The sequence below is a fragment of the Hesperophylax consimilis genome, chromosome 18, assembly GCF_061612785.1.
Source record: "Hesperophylax consimilis isolate HC1 chromosome 18, BYU_Hcon_1.0, whole genome shotgun sequence".
Lineage (NCBI taxonomy): Eukaryota > Metazoa > Arthropoda > Insecta > Trichoptera > Limnephilidae > Hesperophylax > Hesperophylax consimilis.
In genome coordinates this window covers 31,491,281-31,511,840 of record NC_142853.1, presented here as the reverse complement: position 1 = coordinate 31,511,840, position 20,560 = coordinate 31,491,281, and the positions used below count along the sequence as shown (strand labels likewise).

The 20,560-nt window shown below is 33.0% G+C and overlaps 6 non-coding genes across 6 annotated transcripts; 2 read left to right on the top strand and 4 right to left on the bottom strand.

Moving 5' to 3' along the window:
- Positions 1-3,349: 3,349 nt before the first annotated feature.
- On the bottom strand, positions 3,350-3,468 carry LOC149415665 (5S ribosomal RNA). Its single transcript, XR_016303834.1, has one exon. It is a non-coding gene; the product is annotated as a 5S ribosomal RNA (ribosomal RNA).
- A 322-nt stretch (positions 3,469-3,790) lies between these two features.
- LOC149415664 (5S ribosomal RNA) lies at positions 3,791-3,909 on the bottom strand. Its single transcript, XR_016303833.1, has one exon. It is a non-coding gene; the product is annotated as a 5S ribosomal RNA (ribosomal RNA).
- Positions 3,910-4,233: 324 nt separating this feature from the next.
- Positions 4,234-4,352, bottom strand: LOC149415663 (5S ribosomal RNA). Its single transcript, XR_016303832.1, has one exon. It is a non-coding gene; the product is annotated as a 5S ribosomal RNA (ribosomal RNA).
- Positions 4,353-5,024: 672 nt separating this feature from the next.
- LOC149415662 (5S ribosomal RNA) lies at positions 5,025-5,143 on the top strand. The gene has a single exon (XR_016303831.1). It is a non-coding gene; the product is annotated as a 5S ribosomal RNA (ribosomal RNA).
- A 323-nt stretch (positions 5,144-5,466) lies between these two features.
- LOC149415661 (5S ribosomal RNA) lies at positions 5,467-5,585 on the top strand. The gene has a single exon (XR_016303830.1). It is a non-coding gene; the product is annotated as a 5S ribosomal RNA (ribosomal RNA).
- A 2,805-nt stretch (positions 5,586-8,390) lies between these two features.
- On the bottom strand, positions 8,391-8,463 carry TRNAF-GAA (transfer RNA phenylalanine (anticodon GAA)). Its single transcript has one exon. It is a non-coding gene; the product is annotated as a tRNA-Phe (tRNA).
- Between the last annotated feature and the right edge of the window lie 12,097 nt (positions 8,464-20,560).

Here is a 20,560-nt window from a genome sequence, read left to right as displayed (position 1 = left end):
TTGATGTCGCTATTCCAAATTCCTGTAATATTCAAAAATCTGTTAGTGAAAAAATAAGAAAATACACAGATTTAGGAAATGAAATAAAAAGAATTTGGCATTCTCAGACTATAAAAATATTACCATTCGTTATTTCGGCTACTGGCATTATACCTAGCTCTCTAATTAAAAATTTAGGCGTATTAGATCTATCAAAAAAATTATATATAAAGATGCAAAAGTCGGTCATTTTGAATACATGTAGGATAACAAAAGATTTTTTAAATATTTATGTTGAGGGATCAGTAGGATTTATAGGCCCTGTTAGAAGTTCTACCGAGCCGAACCCTCTGATATGAAAATATCTGGAGACGGTGAATTATTTTCCCATTTGATCTCTGGTGATTTGACGTGTTGTTCTTGTATTGTTTTGTATTTATTTTGCTTATATAATGCACTTACATAATGTTGATTGACTAGATGATCATTTGTGGAAAAGTGAGTGGAAGGGTTAAGTTTTTCCTTTGGGGAAGACTTAACCCGGACAACTAAATCGGAAGTTTTTAAAAAAAATAGTATAATCAAGTATAAGGCCATTAAAATCCCAAATTTTAACTAGAGTAGTGTCGTTGTAAACTGAAAAATGACAAATCCACAGTACATATTGTATTGATTGCACCATAAGGATAGAATATATCGATTGCATCCTAAAAAAACTATAGATCAAGAAATATTGATAAGAAAGCTTAAAGAAATTGGTTTCTCAACTCTAGCCAATAAATTAATAAAAGAGTATTTGAAAGACCGAATACAGGTAACAAAAATTAATAATCAATTTTCAAAACCAATGCAAAATAAATTAGGAGTACCACAGGGATCATTCCTTGGACCTCTATTGTTCATACTATATAATAATGACATGGTGAAAATATTTTCAAAATGCAAAGTACGACTATTTGCCGATTATACACTTATATATATATATATATATATATATATTTATATATATATATAATTGGAGAAAACTATGAAGAACTAATACATATTTTAAATAATGAACTAGATAATGTATCAAGATGGCTAAAAATAAATAAGCTTAAATTAAATGCAAAAAAAATGTATGGTAATTGGTTATAAAAAGACATCCAGTGAAAGCAAAATCAAAATTGATGGTGAAATTATTGAAAATGTTACCAATATAAAATACTTAGGAGTTATAATAGATTCCAAACTCAACTTAAAAAAACATGCTGAATATACCCAAAAGAAAATTGGAAAAAAGATATCTTTTTTGGGAAGAATTTGCCAAAAACTGTCCGAAAAAACTGCAATCACCATTAATAACTCTATTATTGCTCCACATTTTAATTATTGCTCAACTATCCTTTTCCTGTGTAACGACCGAGAGCAAAATAAATTTCAAATTCTCCAAAATAGGGCAATGAGAACAATACTTAGACGAAATAGTTATTCAAAAGTAAATAAAATGTTAAACGAACTAAATTGGCTAACGGTGAAACAGATGTTGACCTTGAACACGATGATATTTTTACACAAAATAGTAAACAACCTGCTACCCAAATATTTTTCAAATAAAATTGTATACAACAAGGACATACACCTCTGGTCTGGAGCACTAAAATACTTGAAAACAAAACCATTGACTCTGTGCAGAAACGGATGGTCCGTTTGATATATTCTAACAAACTGATTGCAATCCTTAGAGCACAGGCGTCAGGTAGGTAATCTGTCATTGTTCTACCGGTATTACAGTGGAAGATGCTCCGAGGAACTAGCCTCATTGATCTCATCGGCACCGGTGTCGTCAGGAAATTAAATCCCTTAATTATAACACAAAAAGCCATCTTGAAAATACTACTCAAACACCTATCAGAACTTGCTCTGACCATATTTTTAATAATCTAAACATTATGTCGGATAAACAACTCCATGTTAAAACCATAATTATTTATACACCTGATCTACTAATAAACATACCTAATAAAATCACTAGATTCTTCAACCGAAAATACATCCAACAAGCAAAAATGAAGACAACATTTGTATAGAGAAATTTCATTTATTACTGTATAAAACTTTACAAAAAAATTACCACTCTTCTACAAAAAACTAACAAATGTCAATATATTCAAAATATTCGTAAAACAATGGATATGAGACACAGGGAGACACGACATTGATAGAATATTGCAACCAAACACAGACCTGTGTAGTGTGTAATATCCAAGTGATATAAGTATAAATAAAACCATCTATATTAGGTTTAGATCTACATCGTATACTGTTAAGTTTTAAGAAATACAAAAAAATGTAGCACACATTCTAAGTAATGAAATAAATTATGTTAAAGTGTAAATTTAATAAAAAATAAGGGCAATGTAAAATGTCTTCTGGTAAAACGTTATGAAATAAAAAAAATGGGTGTGTCAAGCCTACGCAAGACAGAAGTGAAACTTCTAGTATTCTTCTCTCTCTCTCTTTTCATTTCATTCTCTCTTTTTTTCTGTCTATTGACATATTTATAAGTAGCATGTGATAAAAAAATTAAAAGTTATAAAAAAAGAAAAAAAAAATTAGTTAAAGCGGGGATCGAACCTCGGTTCTTCACGACCACAGTCGTGCGCTCTGCCTGTAGACAGCGAAGATGAGTTAGGAGAGTGAGTTAAACTAGGTATATAATATTAGCTAGGCTCCTATAGCGAAATGATCCCGTTTTTTCGTCACGGTCATGAGTCGGTTTTACTCCGGTCCTCGAAATTGCATGACGCGCGTAAAGAAGTTTCACTTCAAAAAATTCCTGCAAAGTTATGGATGTAATTACGATCTTTTTCAAGCGCGTATGTAATGATTATTGAAGTGAAACTTCTTTACCCGCGTCATGCAATTTCGAGGACCGGAGTAAAACGAACTCATGACCGAAACGAAAATGCGGGACCGATTAAAGTTCATTTGATCTAGTCAAAGTTTTGAAGTAAAATATAAATGCTTCTTAGCTCATCTCGACAACTGGCGTTGGTGGTGTAATGGTCAGCGTAGTTGCTTTCCAAGCAGTTGATCCGAGTTCGATTCTCGGCCATCGCACATTATTTTTTTGTTTTTAACGCCTTTTTTTTTTTCAATGGTTGACCATAATATCAATCCACTAAGTAATATTTTAGGCCTGTAGCATACTTGAAAAGTTAAAGAATGATATAAGATTGTTTATGATGTTAACGATAAAAAAATAATCAATCCACTAAGTAATATTTTAGGCCTGTAGCATACTTGAAAAGTTAAAGAATTTTATGATATTATTAATGATAGTAACGATAAAAAAATAAAAAAAAACATAAAATTACCATAAAAAATGGGCCAACGGCACGCGGTGTTCCCAAGCGGTCACCCATCCAAGTACTGACCGCGCCCAATGTTGCTTAACTTCGGTGATCGGACGAGAACCGGTGTGTTCAACATGGTATGGTCGTTGGCAAACGCTAAACAATATTAATTTCTATTCTACCTGCCAATAAATATATGAAAATTAGTATAAAAAAGCCCTAATAATACTGAAAACATTAGCAAGGTGTGTGCGACGTTGATAAAAATAATCATTACATACGCGCTTGAAAAAGATCGTAATTACATCCATAACTTTGCAGGAATTTTTTTTTTCAATGGTTGACCATAATATCAATCCACTAAGTAATATTTTAGGCCTGTAGCATACTTGAAAAGTTAAAGAATTTTATGATATTATTAATGATAGTAACGATAAAAAAATAAAAAAAACATGAAATTACCATAAAAAATGGGCCAACGGCACGCGGTGTTCCCAAGCGGTCACCCATCCAAGTACTGACCGCGCCCAATGTTGCTTAACTTCGGTGATCGGACGAGAACCGGTGTGTTCAACATGGTATGGTCGTTGGCAAACGCTAAACAATATTAATTTCTATTCTACCTGCCAATAAATATATGAAAATTAGTATAAAAAAGCCCTAATAATACTGAAAACATTAGCAAGGTGTGTGCGACGTTGATAAAAATAATCATTACATACGCGCTTGAAAAAGATCGTAATTACATCCATAACTTTGCAGGAATTTTTTTTTTCAATGGTTGACCATAATATCAATCCACTAAGTAATATTTTAGGCCTGTAGCATACTTGAAAAGTTAAAGAATTTTATGATATTATTAATGATAGTAACGATAAAAAAATAAAAAAAAAACATGAAATTACCATAAAAAATGGGCCAACGGCACGCGGTGTTCCCAAGCGGTCACCCATCCAAGTACTGACCGCGCCCAATGTTGCTTAACTTCGGTGATCGGACGAGAACCGGTGTGTTCAACATGGTATGGTCGTTGGCAAACGCTAAACAATATTAATTTCTACTCTACCTGCCAATAAATATATGAAAATTAGTATAAAAAAGCCCTAATAATACTGAAAACATTAGCAAGGTGTATGCGACGTTGATAAAAATAATCATTACATACGCGCTTGAAAAAGATCGTAATTACATCCATAACTTTGCAGGAATTTTTTGAAGTGAAACTTCTTTACGCGCGTCATGCAATTTCGAGGACCGGAGTAAAACCGACTCATGACCGTGACGAAAAAACGGGATCATTTCGCTATAGGAGCCTAGCTAATATTATATACCTAGTTTAACTCACTCTCCTAACTCATCTTCGCTGTCTACAGGCAGAGCGCACGACTGTGGTCGTGAAGAACCGAGGTTCGATCCCCGCTTTAACTAATTTTTTTTTTCTTTTTTTATAACTTTTAATTTTTTTTATCACATGCTACTTATAAATATGTCAATAGACAGAAAAAAAGAGAGAATGAAATGAAAAGAGAGAGAGAGAAGAATACTAGAAGTTTCACTTCTGTCTTGCGTAGGCTTGACACACCCATTTTTTTTTTTATCAACGTCGCATACACCTTGCTAATGTTTTCAGTATTATTAGGGCTTTTTTATACTAATTTTCATATATTTATTGGCAGGTAGAGTAGAAATTAATATTGTTTAGCGTTTGCCAACGACCATACCATGTTGAACACACCGGTTCTCGTCCGATCACCGAAGTTAAGCAACATTGGGCGCGGTCAGTACTTGGATGGGTGACCGCTTGGGAACACCGCGTGCCGTTGGCCCATTTTTTATGGTAATTTCATGTTTTTTTTTATTTTTTTATCGTTACTATCATTAATAATATCATAAAATTCTTTAACTTTTCAAGTATGCTACAGGCCTAAAATATTACTTAGTGGATTGATATTATGGTCAACCATTGAAAAAAAAAATTCCTGCAAAGTTATGGATGTAATTACGATCTTTTTCAAGCGCGTATGTAATGATTATTTTTATCAACGTCGCACACACCTTGCTAATGTTTTCAGTATTATTAGGGCTTTTTTATACTAATTTTCATATATTTATTGGCAGGTAGAATAGAAATTAATATTGTTTAGCGTTTGCCAACGACCATACCATGTTGAACACACCGGTTCTCGTCCGATCACCGAAGTTAAGCAACATTGGGCGCGGTCAGTACTTGGATGGGTGACCGCTTGGGAACACCGCGTGCCGTTGGCCCATTTTTTATGGTAATTTTATGTTTTTTTTTATTTTTTTATCGTTACTATCATTAATAATATCATAAAATTCTTTAACTTTTCAAGTATGCTACAGGCCTAAAATATTACTTAGTGGATTGATTATTTTTTTATCGTTAACATCATAAACAATCTTATATCATTCTTTAACTTTTCAAGTATGCTACAGGCCTAAAATATTACTTAGTGGATTGATATTATGGTCAACCATTGAAAAAAAAAAAGGCGTTAAAAACAAAAAAATAATGTGCGATGGCCGAGAATCGAACTCGGATCAACTGCTTGGAAAGCAACTACGCTGACCATTACACCACCAACGCCAGTTGTCGAGATGAGCTAAGAAGCATTTATATTTTACTTCAAAACTTTGACTAGATCAAATGAACTTTAATCGGTCCCGCATTTTCGTTTCGGTCATGAGTTCGTTTTACTCCGGTCCTCGAAATTGCATGACGCGGGTAAAGAAGTTTCACTTCAAAATTATGTCAATACAAATCATAGTAAAAAATAAAATATTAAAAAAAAACGCCAAGCGGGCGCCAAATATTTCTATATTGTTGACATTTCTGATGTTAGAACTGATCGCTTCTACGGTTCGTTCTTGAGTTCAACAGCTCGGCTGTGGAAGGATTTCTGTGTTTCCTCCCTCCTAGAACATGGGTCTCTTCGAGACCCATTTTCACTCTTTCCTCTCTTCAAAAAGACCCTTCACATAGCATCCCCAAAGATTCCAATAGTTAGGTTCACTCCAATAATATAGAAAGAGTTCAGCACAAATTTCTTAAGTACGTAAATTTTAAGCTCGGAATTCCTATTGATTACATTAATTATGTCAGTTTGATGAATCAATTGCATCTAATAACACTGTCTGACAGGAGAATTATTTCAGACCTGGTTGTGTTACAGAGAGTAATTAACAATTTAATTGATAGTCCTACCATCCTTGCCACTATTAAACTACATGTGCCGACTAGGAATACAAGACAAAATATAACATTCTTCTGTAATAAATACTTCTGTAATAACTATCAGACACACTCAATGACCAATAGGATGCATGATCTGGGCAATAAGTATGGGGGTGCTATTGATTTATTTATTGACTCCATATATAGAATTAAGCATAATCTACACCAACACTTTGTTGAATCCTACAAATTAGAGTAGCGTTGGTAAATAAGTTTTAATGATTTGTCTTATATGTAGTGTTGTTGTAATTTCTTTTTTACTTTATGTTACTCTTACGTTTTACTAATATTGTTTCATATTTTTTAATATTTTCCCATTATACTTGTAATCACAATTTTACAAGTGTGAATTTTGTACTTTTTTTAAAATGGACCACATCTATTTACTGTCAATATCTCCTGTATAATACATATTCTACTATGTACACTGCATCTTGTATCACTTCTATATAAAAGCCTTTTTAGGCGTATGTATATATAAATAAATAAATAATTAGAGGATGTTTGAAATGGTGGAGTAAGTGTAAAAACAACAAATTTCCCTTTTTTTTGTAAATAAATAAATCTTAGTCGTGTGTTTCAGTGAATGAAGATTTTTCAGTAGGTTTTTATTTAAGCTAAACACAACATATTTTTACAATTGGATTTCTTGCCATAAAATGATGAATAAAAAATAATAGTATGTCTAAGGATTGTAAATGGTTCAAGTTGATTTCGAATCAAATATATCTAGATATTAAATCAAAAATGAAGATTTTTCAGTAGGTTTTTATTTAAGCTAAACACATCATATTTTTACAATTGGATTTCTTGCCATAAAATGATGAATAAAAAATAATAGTATGTCTAAGGATTGTAAATGGTTCAAGTTGATTTCGAATCAAATATATCTAGATATTAAATCAATCCAAAATTCACTCCATTTATAACACAAAGGTTTTTCAATATTATCTGAAAAATTACTTTGGTCTTTGGTTTCATCTTATCCCTACCAGGGGCGTTCATTGAAAGCTAACATATTGAAATCATGAAAAGTAAGATTATATAAACACAAAAATAACTTCAAACTAATAATCAAATTCTGCATTTAGTAGAAATATTTACCAAAATACAAAAAATTATTTGTCTTTGGCCAAATGCATACTTTCCATTAAGAGATTTCTAAGTTAACCTCGATGCTAGGCTTTTACAAGTTTTACAATGTTGACATAATTGATTTCTACGAGGTGAATATGGATACGCTCTTAAATAAACTCGAAAAAGTTAGTATAAGTAGAAATTATATCAGATTGTTCTCACCTTACATTTAAAATAGAAGTCAACCTGTTGCTCTAAAAGGTTTCATGTTACAAATAATAACCATTCACCTGGGGGTACATCAAGGTTCCTATTTAGGGTCCCTGTGCTTTACTTTATATTTCAATGACTTTAAACAAATCATAAGTCATTCTGAATTTATTTTTACGCTGACGATATGAAAATATTTAAATACATAAGCTCAATAGATGATCGCCAAAAATGTTAAAAAATAATAATAGAATTAATGAATATTGCATAGAATATCTACTATTTCTATACGTAAATAAATGTAACACGATAAAGTTTTCATATAAAAGTCACACACACGTAGTGAAAAAATCAGACACCTTGGAGTATTTCTTGTCTCTAAATTACTATTTCTAAAGATAATATTGAAAATATACTCGTGCCTCTTAGAAAAAGCCAACGAACAAATGGGTTTCATAAATTATTATATGCAACAATTAGTCGCCTGTAATATCAATACAAATTGAAATTATCTCCCGAGTAAAAATAAATGCCGCCGACGGGAATTGAACCCGTGCCTTCTGATGTTCAGTCAGACGCTCTGGACCACTGAGCCACGTCGGCTTATTTCCAACACGCCAAATAATTCAATATGTACTAGTACTATAATCAACAATTACTGCTTATTATATTTTTTCACTTGTAAACAACCAGCTTTATTTTTGTAGAAAAGGCTTTGTTAGTGCTAAATTTCCCACTAGATGGCGTCGAGACATATCTACATTTGTTGGTGAAATATTTTGACTTGTCAAATATTATTATTTTTTTAATGATAAACTAATGTTAAATACGCCTCCCAAATGAAACTCAACTGGTTTATTTAATATTCACCATTAAATGTAAAATTAATTTCTATATAACTGTAAAATAATAATTTTAAAAATAACTAAAATCAAGGAAATAAATTTTTTCTCATTGAAGACAATATTAGCAACTGTCAAACGGAAATTTGAAACAGAATAATCATAAAAGGTACGTACGTACTTACGTATGTTTTACTAATTTATGAGTCGCTAATATTGTCTTAAATGATTAAATATAACAATTTGAGGCTTTACTCAATAAATCTTCCGGATTTCCGGACTTCCGGACTTCCGTATTGATAGTTGAGAGTCTTACCCCTTGACCACAGAAGCCGTCGTTCATTATTAATGTTTTAAAACTTTCTGAAAATTTCGGATTTAAATTTTAAGTCACTCTAGAAATGAAGTTCAATTAAAAGAGAATATAATTAATACAATGATACGCCCTTGTCAACTTCCAATAATCCATTTTGTGTGTTTTACTGTTAAAACAACAGCGAGCCAGACTAAAGTCTTGGATAAAACCGATTTTCCAGGCATCCAAGCTTTTGAGAGGAGTTATAATTTCACTCTTCAGGAAAGTATTCTAGTGGAAAAATAATATTTCAATTCTGTTTTCTTGGATCTCAGAAATAACATTGTGATCGAGAAATATATACCTACTCACGACTTTCTCTTTATCTTGTGAAGTTTACGGAGATCAATCAAGTTGATAGAAATTATTTTCATTTATGATTGGATTAGCACAAATCAAATTAACTTACAGTTTTAGAAGGATTTAAAATTAGAAGGGTACATATTATGCCAGGGTTAAAAGTTGGAAAAGTTATCGCTGAATATTTTCTAAAATAGATTTAAAGATTTATTATTTTTCGGAATATTTTTTATTGAGTAAAACCTCAAATTGTAATATTTAAATATTGTAGACAATATTAGTAATTTTTAAACGAAAATCTGAAACAGAAAAATCAGAAAAAGAAACGGTCACATCTGGGACACGAACCCAGGATAAAGATAGTTGCCAATAAAAATGTGCGGTGAAAAAATGAAGACAATGTTGGTAGTTTTTATTCGAAGTATGATACAGTTAAAAGTGACCGAAGAGGATAGGGTCCCATTAGCGCAGTTGTTAGAGCATTGTCCCGGAAAGACAAGGGTCCTGGGTTCGTGTCCCAGATGTGACCGTTTCTTTTTCTGATTTTTCTGTTTCAGATTTTCGTTTAAAAATCACTAATATTGTCTACAATATTTAGATTTAAAGACTTTGAAAGTTTAGAATTCGTTTACATAAATTGAAGAGATTGTGATTATATTCTATAAAGAAGTGCTTATTGTTTTAATGACAGGGTGGCGAGCATTATATTTCATTAGGAGCTCAGAGGTTAAGAGTTATATTAAAATAAAATTTTATCAAAGACTACCATTCTGAGTCGAAAACAGCTCGAATTAACACTGACAATGTTTGGAAACTACGCTGGACTCCATTCTACGCGATTTTTTACACGGTTTCGAAATAACATGATGTTACATTCTTTGCATTTACTTACTAGAGGTATGCAGAAAGCAGAGCAAGAATCGCGTGCTAGGCAGGAAATTTAGTCATATTGTTTACTTTTATTTTTATCATATTACGTAGAATGTATCCACCGTGAAAAACAGGAGTCCATTGTATATGCATATATTTATAGTGAAGTGCTTACTACATTTACCTGCTGTTTGTTTGCCAAATCAAACTGCCTCATAAAATTATTTTATCTAAGGATTTTATATTTAATTTTAAGTGAATACCGCAAAAGAGCCCAACCGTTCCCTACTGTCTGGGGCCGGGGCTGTAATAAGTATAAGAATAATGAAAAATTGTTCACTAAGAAACCATGAAACTTTCCATATGCCATATACTATATTACAATGTGTCGAATATAATATATAGTGGTTGCCACTGCAGTGGCATGATACTGGACATATTAAGCGATAGCCCCCAGGAACTTTAAATTTCTCGAAACTCTTGTTTTCAATTGACTTCTTCACTTGTCGCAAAAATTATTGTCTCTTTTTTTTGTTGTGTTATACACATCTACTTATTTATTTATTCTTACATGTTGTACACCGCTGTCGGATGGTGTGAGAGTGTCTGTGGCGGGCGGCTTGGATTTAATTTATACGCAAATCTGCATCTTTAAACCGATATTAATAAAATTTTGCACTCATTACCTTCAAAACAAGTTGACGATCAAAATTTCTAAAAAACACCCTATCCCCTTTTACCGCCCTTAAAGCAGAATTTCGACACTTCTACATGAAATTCTGCACACTGTCTTGACGTCTCAAGATATGCGTGGATGCGTTTTCCCATTTACTTCGTTGCGGGACAGATCGGAAGAGACTGGGGGTTGAGAGAGACCTTTTGACCTCTAGTCAGACTCTCTCGACCCATCGCCTTGTACCGCAGTGGTAGGGATGGTTTCATACGTCCGTCAATACTAGACACATAGATTACTAGAGTCCTGCCTTCCCCTTATCCTTTTTTCTTTCTCAGAAGGTCCTCTCCTTAATTTCCATAAACGATTTCGAATGCTGGTCTCTAACCAGGGCATTATAGTGAGTGCCTGTTATGGTCGCACTGGCTAACTAGATATGGCACTGAGACTTAAGATTGGTCCACTGGTAACACTGAGACACGAAATAGTTAAAAAAAGGATCATTTTTCCGTAAACATACTTATCATTAAAAGATAGGCACGTATATAGTAAGTACTTATATTAGCAGTTCTGTGAATAACGTCTAAAAAAAGTGTCATATTTTTTTTTCTGAAATCAAAAATAAATTTTTGCCTAAAATCGTATAATTTTTAAATAGATACTTAAACACATCCCTAATTAATTATAAACCAATTTAAATATTTTAATGAAAATTCTTTTTTCAAACGTTCTTACGTTCGGTAATAACCATAACTAGTAGACGTATATTAGTACAACAAAACGCTCATGCGAACTCTGACGGGATAAAAGGTAGTATCCAACATCGCCACCGTCTTGAATCGGAACCGCAGCGTAGCAAAAAAAATACAGACAGCTGAAATGCCAAATGGACGATTTTAGGCAGGAATTCGCTACGCCAGCGTTTAGCCAGCTTATGTTTGTCAAAAAATAATCCGATTCAAAAAAGGTTTAAACATGAAAACGTTTGAAAAGGTTCAGTCGTGTTCTCTTCGTAAAGCCTTTATTTTTTCATTTGCATGAACGCTGCCCAGTCCCCTCAGACTCAAATTTGTGATGGACGTACCGAATACAGTTTTATACTGAATTATCCTTTGTGATGGATTTGATAAGGGTTTTATCTGTGTTAAATATTACCATGAAAAATATAACAATATTAAACTCCCATCCATCCACCTTGACAGAGCTACGTTCCTCGGCACCGGTCTGGGGCTCGAATATGGCAAAAGTTTTATTGCATTTGGTAATTTATTTCAAATAGTATTTTGAATATATTTTTAGTAGGTGCTCACAGACATCCAAAGTAATAGACTTGCCCTAACATGAAATTTGGGTGTCACTTCGACGAGTTGGAGGCGAACCACGTGACCTATTTTTGGCACCAGCAGGGTACGAGAATGCTTTTTATAAACTATGACATAAATGCATTGACCGCCAAAACACTCACATTGAAATAACAATATAAAAAAAAAACAAACAATTCTCCAAGCCCGAAGCAATGACATCGATGTTTAACTCCCTTATACGATTTAAATTAGAATACGCTTCTGTTGTCTGGGCCCCATACCAGCAAAAATATATAGAACTATAAGAATTGCTAATAGTATGGATGATCTGCAGTCTCTCGTGTCTAGAGTGAACGAAGTATGCATGAAGAATGAGTTAATGATAAATGTAAGTAAGTCCAAAGTAATGGTGTTTGAAAGAGAGAGTACGAAAACAGTGTGCAATATAGCTGTGAATGAGGAATACTTGGAGCAGGTGGATGAGTTTGTGTACTTAGGAAGCATGTTTACGAGAGATGGGAAGGCTGATAGAGATATTGAAAGAAGAGTAAATGCAGGTAACTCCATTAATGGAGGACTGAACGCAGTTGGCGCTAACGAAAAATTATCCAAAGAAGCGAAGTTAGCAGTCCACAATGGAGTGCTGGTACCTACCCTGATGTATGGAAGTGAGGCATGGAACTGGCAAAGAAAGGATGAAAGTAGATTGTATGCTGTTGAAATGAGGTCCCTGAGGCGTATGTGTGGTAAAACCATGTATGATTGTGTGAGGAATGTGGAGATCTCTAGGTCTCTTGAAATTTTCAACATTGGCCTTAAAGATTTCAAAAATCATTTTAGGCAAGAACTCTAAAATATTGGTTATTGTAAAATGTTTCATTTAACGCTTTGTATATTTCATATGTAATGTAATAGGATTGAATCAATCTTTAATGAAAAAGGCGTATGTGTTGTAAAACCATGTATGATCGTGTGAGGAATGTGGAGATCCGCAAAGAGTGCAAGGCTGATGTAAGCGTAATGAGTAAGATCAAGAAAGGGAAGCTTAGATGGTTTGGGCATGTAGAGCGAATGAGCGAAGAAAGGAGTGTAAGGAGAATATACGATGCAAATGTGAATGGTAGCAGAGTCGGGGACGCCCGAGGAAGACATGGCACGACCAAGTGAATCAGATACTTGAGTCGGGCCATGTCAAGAGTCAGAATAATAGAAGAGTATGTATGAGACGATGTATGAATGTGAATGAGGCAAGGAGTGTGTGCCAAGACCGAGTTGTTTGGCGGTCCTTCCTCTCTACCTACCCCTGCGGGGAAACGGCGTGATAATAATAATAATAATAATAATTGGATAATTTGTAGAGCGCCGTTTTTGTGAAAAATCACCTCAAGGGCGCTGTACAATTTATTTCCTAGGATCTACATTTGTTATTGGTGATGGTTAATTAGTTAGTTAGTTAACTATTAGAAAAAATTCAAAGATATCTTGATATGAGAACGCATGGTGAATACCCACGATTTATGCAACACATAGATTTGCTCTCCGAAACGCACTACGAAAGTCTCCAATCTAAGAAAAATGGGACCCTTCAAGTAACAGCTTTTAAAATCATGAACTAGTACATTGACAGCCCATACCTCTTGGAATGCTTTAAATTGTTTATACCGAACAACTACCGTCAGGGTCGACACCACGACTTGCTCTGTATTCCACACGGAAGAACGGACGTTATTGCCCAGCAAAGCATGACAAGAGGTATAGTGCTGCTAAATGATACCTCTAGGTCTCTTGAAATTCTCAATATTGGCCTTAAAGATTTAAAAAGTCATTTTAGACAAGAACTCTAAAATATTGGTTATTGTAAAATGTTTCATTTAAAGCTTTGTATATTTCATATCTAATGTAATAGGATTGAATCAATCTGTAATGAAAAAAAAACATCATGTGAAGTTTTTTAAAGTAATACATATGTTTGCAGCGCTGTCAATTGTGGGATTTTCCTGTGCAAGATCTGAAAGTCCGTTCTTAAACGAATCGTCTTTTTTAGCGACGTTAAAATTGAGTGAGTTGGCTAAATAAGTAAAAGTGTCTTATTAAATTGTGTGATATTATAATCAATTCACGAAATTTGCGTATAATACTATACGCGTATACTATTTACTATTTATTTATTGTACAAACCATGCAATATATATTAAGAACTGTTGTTTTCGTACAAACAGGTCTCCAACTCGTTTTGGAAGGAGTTGATAAATAAATGGTTCTTTTAGATTAATCAGGGATTTATTATTACTCCGCGAATAATAATGGTGACTCGATAGTCGACCTAACTAGAAGCTGGCTCATTGGAATCTGAAACAGTATGTTTATCTGGGAGCCTTCCCACTGGCCCTGGCGACTACTGGCAACTGGCCCAATCTTGCGGACTTCCACGCAAGCTCTATGAACTGCCATCTGTGTGTGCATCCATGAAGCTCTTACTTCCCAACAAGAATGAGATTTGTTCAATAACTTAAATAACGAAAAAAGATCGACAGATAAAATTCGACTTCCTCTCCTTCTAAAAAGTTTTCTTTCATTCAAATCTCTGTCCTCTTCCCTCCAAAATCTACAAAAAGATCCTATCCTTCCTATTTTCACTATCCCATTTGATTCTATCAATTATATCCCCAATGTTATAACTTCAGACTTCCGAACTGATATTTTAACCTCATCTAATCAAAATGTTGAGGAAAAATTTAAAAACATTACATCTTCTAAGTTTCCAGAATTTTCACTCATTTACACAGATGGTTCTAAGTCTGATAACAAAGATTGTGGAGCTGCGGTACACATTCCCGAATTCGATTTAGATTTGTCTTATAAATTGCCTAAAGAAATTTCTATATTTACTGCAGAATGCTTCGCAATTGAACAAGCTTTGAGCCAAATCCAGCTTTTCAATATTCGACGAGCCTTACTGTGCACTGACTCACTAAGCGCAGTGTTGAAAATTTCCTCAAATATCCATAAACCAGAAGACTATATTATTTATAATATCAGAAACACCCTTAAATCTTTAAATGAATTAAATTTCGAGACAATATTGGTTTGGGTCCCTGGCCATTTGGGAATTGAGGGTAACGAGAAAGCCGATTCTCTAGCTAAACTTGGAACAATTTCTGGCTCTAATCCTTTAGATTTTAGAATTCCTATCTCTGACGTCATCCCTATTCTTAAATCCAATATGATTCGCTCCTGGGAAGAAAATTGGTCTAATACGAAAACCCGAACTGGTGCTTTTTATGCTGGAATACAAAATCATATACCAAGTAAACCTTGGTTCCACGGCAAGAAAAAATCCAAAAGATTTATTTCCTGTATCTCGAGAATGAGAATTGGTCATTGCTCCATTGCATCCCATTTGTTTAAAATCCGGGTCCTAGATAGTCCACTCTGCCAGTGCGGCATGGAAAATGAGACTCTTGATCATGTTTTCTTTAATTGTAAAAATCATTCATCTTTCAAAGGCATTTATCGTTTACTTATAAAAATCACCCACCAATCTCCCCTTAGTATTCCTTATTTACTTTCTCTTAACAATTCTCGCATTTTCTCAGTTCTATACAAGTTCATAGACTTGAATGACTTCAATATTTGAGATTTCCTATTCCCGTATAGATTTCTCATAAAATTATAACCATCTCCCCTAACTTTAACGGCACATAGCACTCTTTTTAGGGTGAATTGCCTAATACAAAAAAAAAAAAAAAAAATGAAAACAGAATTAGCAAATGAAATCACGTATTTTATACCCCTAAACTAACATATTGAAGTTTTAATGGTCTTCGTAAATTTAATCTTCCACTAAAACTAATTAAAAAATAACCAATAAAATATAACACTTTGTTAAATAATTAAAATTATGGCTAAATGACTCCAGTTGTTTCGCAAAAATTCAAATGCAACATTGTCATCAAATGGTCATTCAGTGCCATTGTATATTGTTGTTTTGACATTTGAAAGGACCCCGTTATACGTTTGATTCTAGCTTTCTATCAAATTGTATTAAGCTGACTAGCTAGTTATCTTCTTCTGTTGATCACAATTTGTTTGAAAACTCAAATCGGCATTTCATTGTGAAACTAAGGACCGGTCGTTTCGGAGAATTTAAACAATTCATCAAATTTCCTGATATTCTTATGAAAATCCTATTCAAGTTCTATTATTATATCATTATAGGCTAGTTGCTTGACAGAACTGAAATAAAAAAAAACTTGAAAAAATCTTTCACAGAACTTGAAAATTAACGTTCCAACTCTCCGAAAAAACCTGTCCTAACAAAATGGCGCTGAATTGCCATTGATGACTTTGTCAAACATGAAATTATACGAAACAATTACGGCTTTGATGTTTTTTAAATACTTCTATCTGATATTCGATTTTGATTTCTCCATTGAATGAATGAATTAATAAGAATAAATAAATAGAATCTTGGACGTGGTAATCAACCCACTTCCTTACAGTCAATCGAGTTGAAACTCGGCAGATGTACTCGTTGTTAATGACAAAACATTCTATCAACTTTTAGCGGCTCTTGTAAACATACACGTGCGTACAAACGCAATATTCTGAACTTGGAAAACATTAAATGAAAAAAAAAATACGGCAGTTAATATTCAAAACAAAGGACGGAACTACCCAATTGGAGTTATTAGCATTGTTGACTCCTTGATCGATCCTCCCTGGGGAGGATCAATCATAGATCAATTATTTTTGTTTCAAAAGAAATTTTAAAAGTTCACAGCAGTTTAAGAACCAGCTTCTGGGGAGGAAGGTTCAATCCTCAGTCAAATAAAAATATTCTTTGAAATATGCTACTATTAGATCGAAAATTGAAAATAGATAAATTATGGAAAAAAACTTTGTTTTTTACGTTACTATATGTATCATTTAACTGCGGTATTGCGAACACTCAACTAAATACAGGGTTTTCCAATAAGAGGTGTTATTTTGATATTCAATCTTAAAAGATCAATATTTTCGTTGTTTGTGTGGCACGTAGCGCCGTCTTGTTGAAACTAAACGTTGTATAAATCAATACCATCCAATTCCGGCAATATAAAATTATTAAAAAATAATTATAGCGCAATCCATTCACCGTAACTGTTGCTCCAGCCTCATTTGAAAAGAAAGTATAGTCCAATGACTCTGCCGGGCCATAAACCGCACCAAACAGTCACACATTGTGAGGATAGAGAGGCTTTTCAACAATAATTCTTGGGTTTTCCAAGCCGCAGATGTGACGATTTTGCTTGTTGACGAAGCCACCGAGGTGGAAATGGGCCTCATCACTCAAGATGATTTGCTTTTGATTCACTCAAGTGAATTTTAATAATTTAAATGCGTTGTTGAAGCGTGTATCGTTCCATTTTTATTAAAAACGTAGTTTCTACTTGTCAAATGTCAAAAATGAAAGCTTCAAAAGTAACATCTACCGAAATAGCGCGCTATTCAAAATAACACCTTTTATTGGAAAACCCTGTACTTGCTTTTGGTTATTGATTTTTTTACATCAAATCATCAATTTTGCGTACCGGAAATTTAATCTATTTTTTTATATTTTAGCTAAGCTTACTAGAGCTCAACTTACACCAAAAAAAACTTTTAAACGATGATCCTATTTAATACATATGTATGTTTACATTACCCACACACAGGCACCATCGGTGTGTAATAGTTTCGCATTACTTACATTTGTTTAATATTCAATTTTTATAAACATTTTTTTTTTTTATATTCATAGATGTAAAAAAAGTACAATATGTTACAATGTACATAGTTATCATTTCACAAAATTTTATGTAAATAAAATATCTGCCAATAAAAAAATCTAAGGTTTTTAAATGGGTTTTCCAGCAATTTTTTAAATGAATTTAATATGCTTTGTCAGACAAAAAGATATTCACTGACCAAGGACTGGTTGATTCTAAAATTTGAACAATTCATCAAATTTCAAAGTTGATTTTAAAGTTCTGTGAAGGTTCTGTGCAAGTCCTTTCATCATTACAGTTTTGTGAAATAATAGGCCAATAATAACTGAATTTGAATAGAACCTTCATAGATTGAAAATCAACTTTGAAATTTGATGAATTGGTCCTTTGTATTTGTAAATAATTTTATAAATGATGCATTTGATAGTGCAGAATTGCTTGCATTGATAAGCTTTTGGATTCCATTACCAGTAATACTCTTTAGTAAGACTTCTGTCTGGATTTATTTCAGTGAAGAAATTCTGGTTTTAACTACCATATGTAGGTATTGCTAATTGTTCACAGTACTTTTGTAGGGCAATAATTATACCGAGTCAGTGGACATCTTTAATTTATCTCTTAACAGATACAACAGATTGTTACTGAGGCAGTTAAGTTATGAATAGTAAATACGTACTGTATTGATTTATAAATTTTACTATTAATATGTAATAAATAAACCGACCTGTCAGTGGCTGAGTTGGCATCCCACCCTGGGGTGGTGTGTTCAATTCCTCGGCTGGCTAAGTCCTCCATCACAACACAGGAGATTTTCAGAGATATAATCAGGTAATTCGTAACCCGGGAATGTATGTCTTTCTGTAAAAAAAAATCTAGGTTTGTGTGTATGGATGGATGTTATTATATTATTACGTTATTTCATTATTAATATATACGGATTATATTTTATGTACGGTTTTTAAAGACGAAATTTAAAACGATTAATGATTTTATGTTTCGGATACTTTCTGGTGATGTGTTAAAAAACTTAACTCCTAGATATATATAATCGAATCAACGAATTGTTATTTTAATTTTGAAGTTGGCAGAATTGATGTGTTCTATTATTTTCATACGTGCAATTTCTTTTAAAATACTAAGGACGGGTTGTTTCGGAGAATTTGAACAATTCATCAAATTTCAAAGTTCATTTCCGGGTTCTGTGAAAGTCCTATTCAAGTTCTGTTATTACTAGTTGCTTGACAGAACCGAAATAAAAACAGAAATTGAAATAATCTTTTGCATAACTGGAAAATGAGCGTTGAAATTTGATGAATTGTTCAAATTCTCCGAAACAACCCGTCCTTACTGAATCTCGCCATGGGTTGCTGTGGATCAGTATAACTGTGTAGATAGAGGAAATATACGCACGTGTTGTTATGTCTTACAGATGGCGATGTTTTATTATAAAAATGTGTTTTTACATGTCACAGGTGACATCTATATAATAAAGGTATACATAAAAACACACGCGTATTCGAATACAACATTGTGTCAAATTTTCAAAGCAAACTTTCTGACTTTAAAATCTTTTAGCAGAAGTTCTGATGAATATGGATGTATGATGTTAAAAAAGAATTATATTTAATATTATTTGTGTGCTATTTATAGCGGTTGCGTGTATTTTTTTTAAGTTCTACCCCATCCTATAATGCCATATTGTATTATTGATTGACAGAATGCAAATTAGGTACTATAATGTTCACTATCATCGTAATTTTCGTTATCATAGTAACATTATTCAAGCGTTTGTGTAATTCCAATTAACAATTCAGTTTCTATTACGCATGGATATACTGCCATGATTATAATAATAAACGAGAACGACCAGTTACTTCTGATTGAATATTTAGGTCAACGACTAGACTGATATTGTCCTAGATTCTTGAAATTCAATTAATCATCGTTGGCTTCATCTGAATAGCGCTAATTACAGACAATCGGAAGGTAAACGTGCGGAAATTACGCCTAATTAATTAATGAACAAAACATTTTCAAATCCGGATCCTGAATTCAGATGGAAGCTTATAAAACTAACCATAAGAGCCAAATCTACCCCAAACGCATTTTAGGATTAGATGAGGTGTTCACATTGGCTGTGTTTAAAGTTAACATATTTATAATTACTTCATATTATCCATATAACTAAGTTTTAATAATATGTAAATTAAAATCTTCAGCACGGGAGATCCCGGTGAGAATATTATTATCTTAATTATAAAATAAACTTAGACTTCTCAAATTACACCGAATTCAATAAATTTCATAATTTGAACTCCCTTCCAAAACGATGTCTAATTTTTGATCAAATCCTATTGTTTAAAATCCTAAATAATTCTGGACTCACCAGAACTTACCAATTTAATAAATTTTCATATTCCGTCACGATCAACCCGACAATCTGATTTATGTTATTTACCCTTGTGAAGAACAAATATTAGAAAAAAATCCTCGTGTATCTGCACAATATAATACAAAATTTTACAGCTTTGACATTTTTAGTAATAACCTAAATAAATATCGATTAGATTGACAGAATTATGTTAAAAACAAAATAAAATAAACTG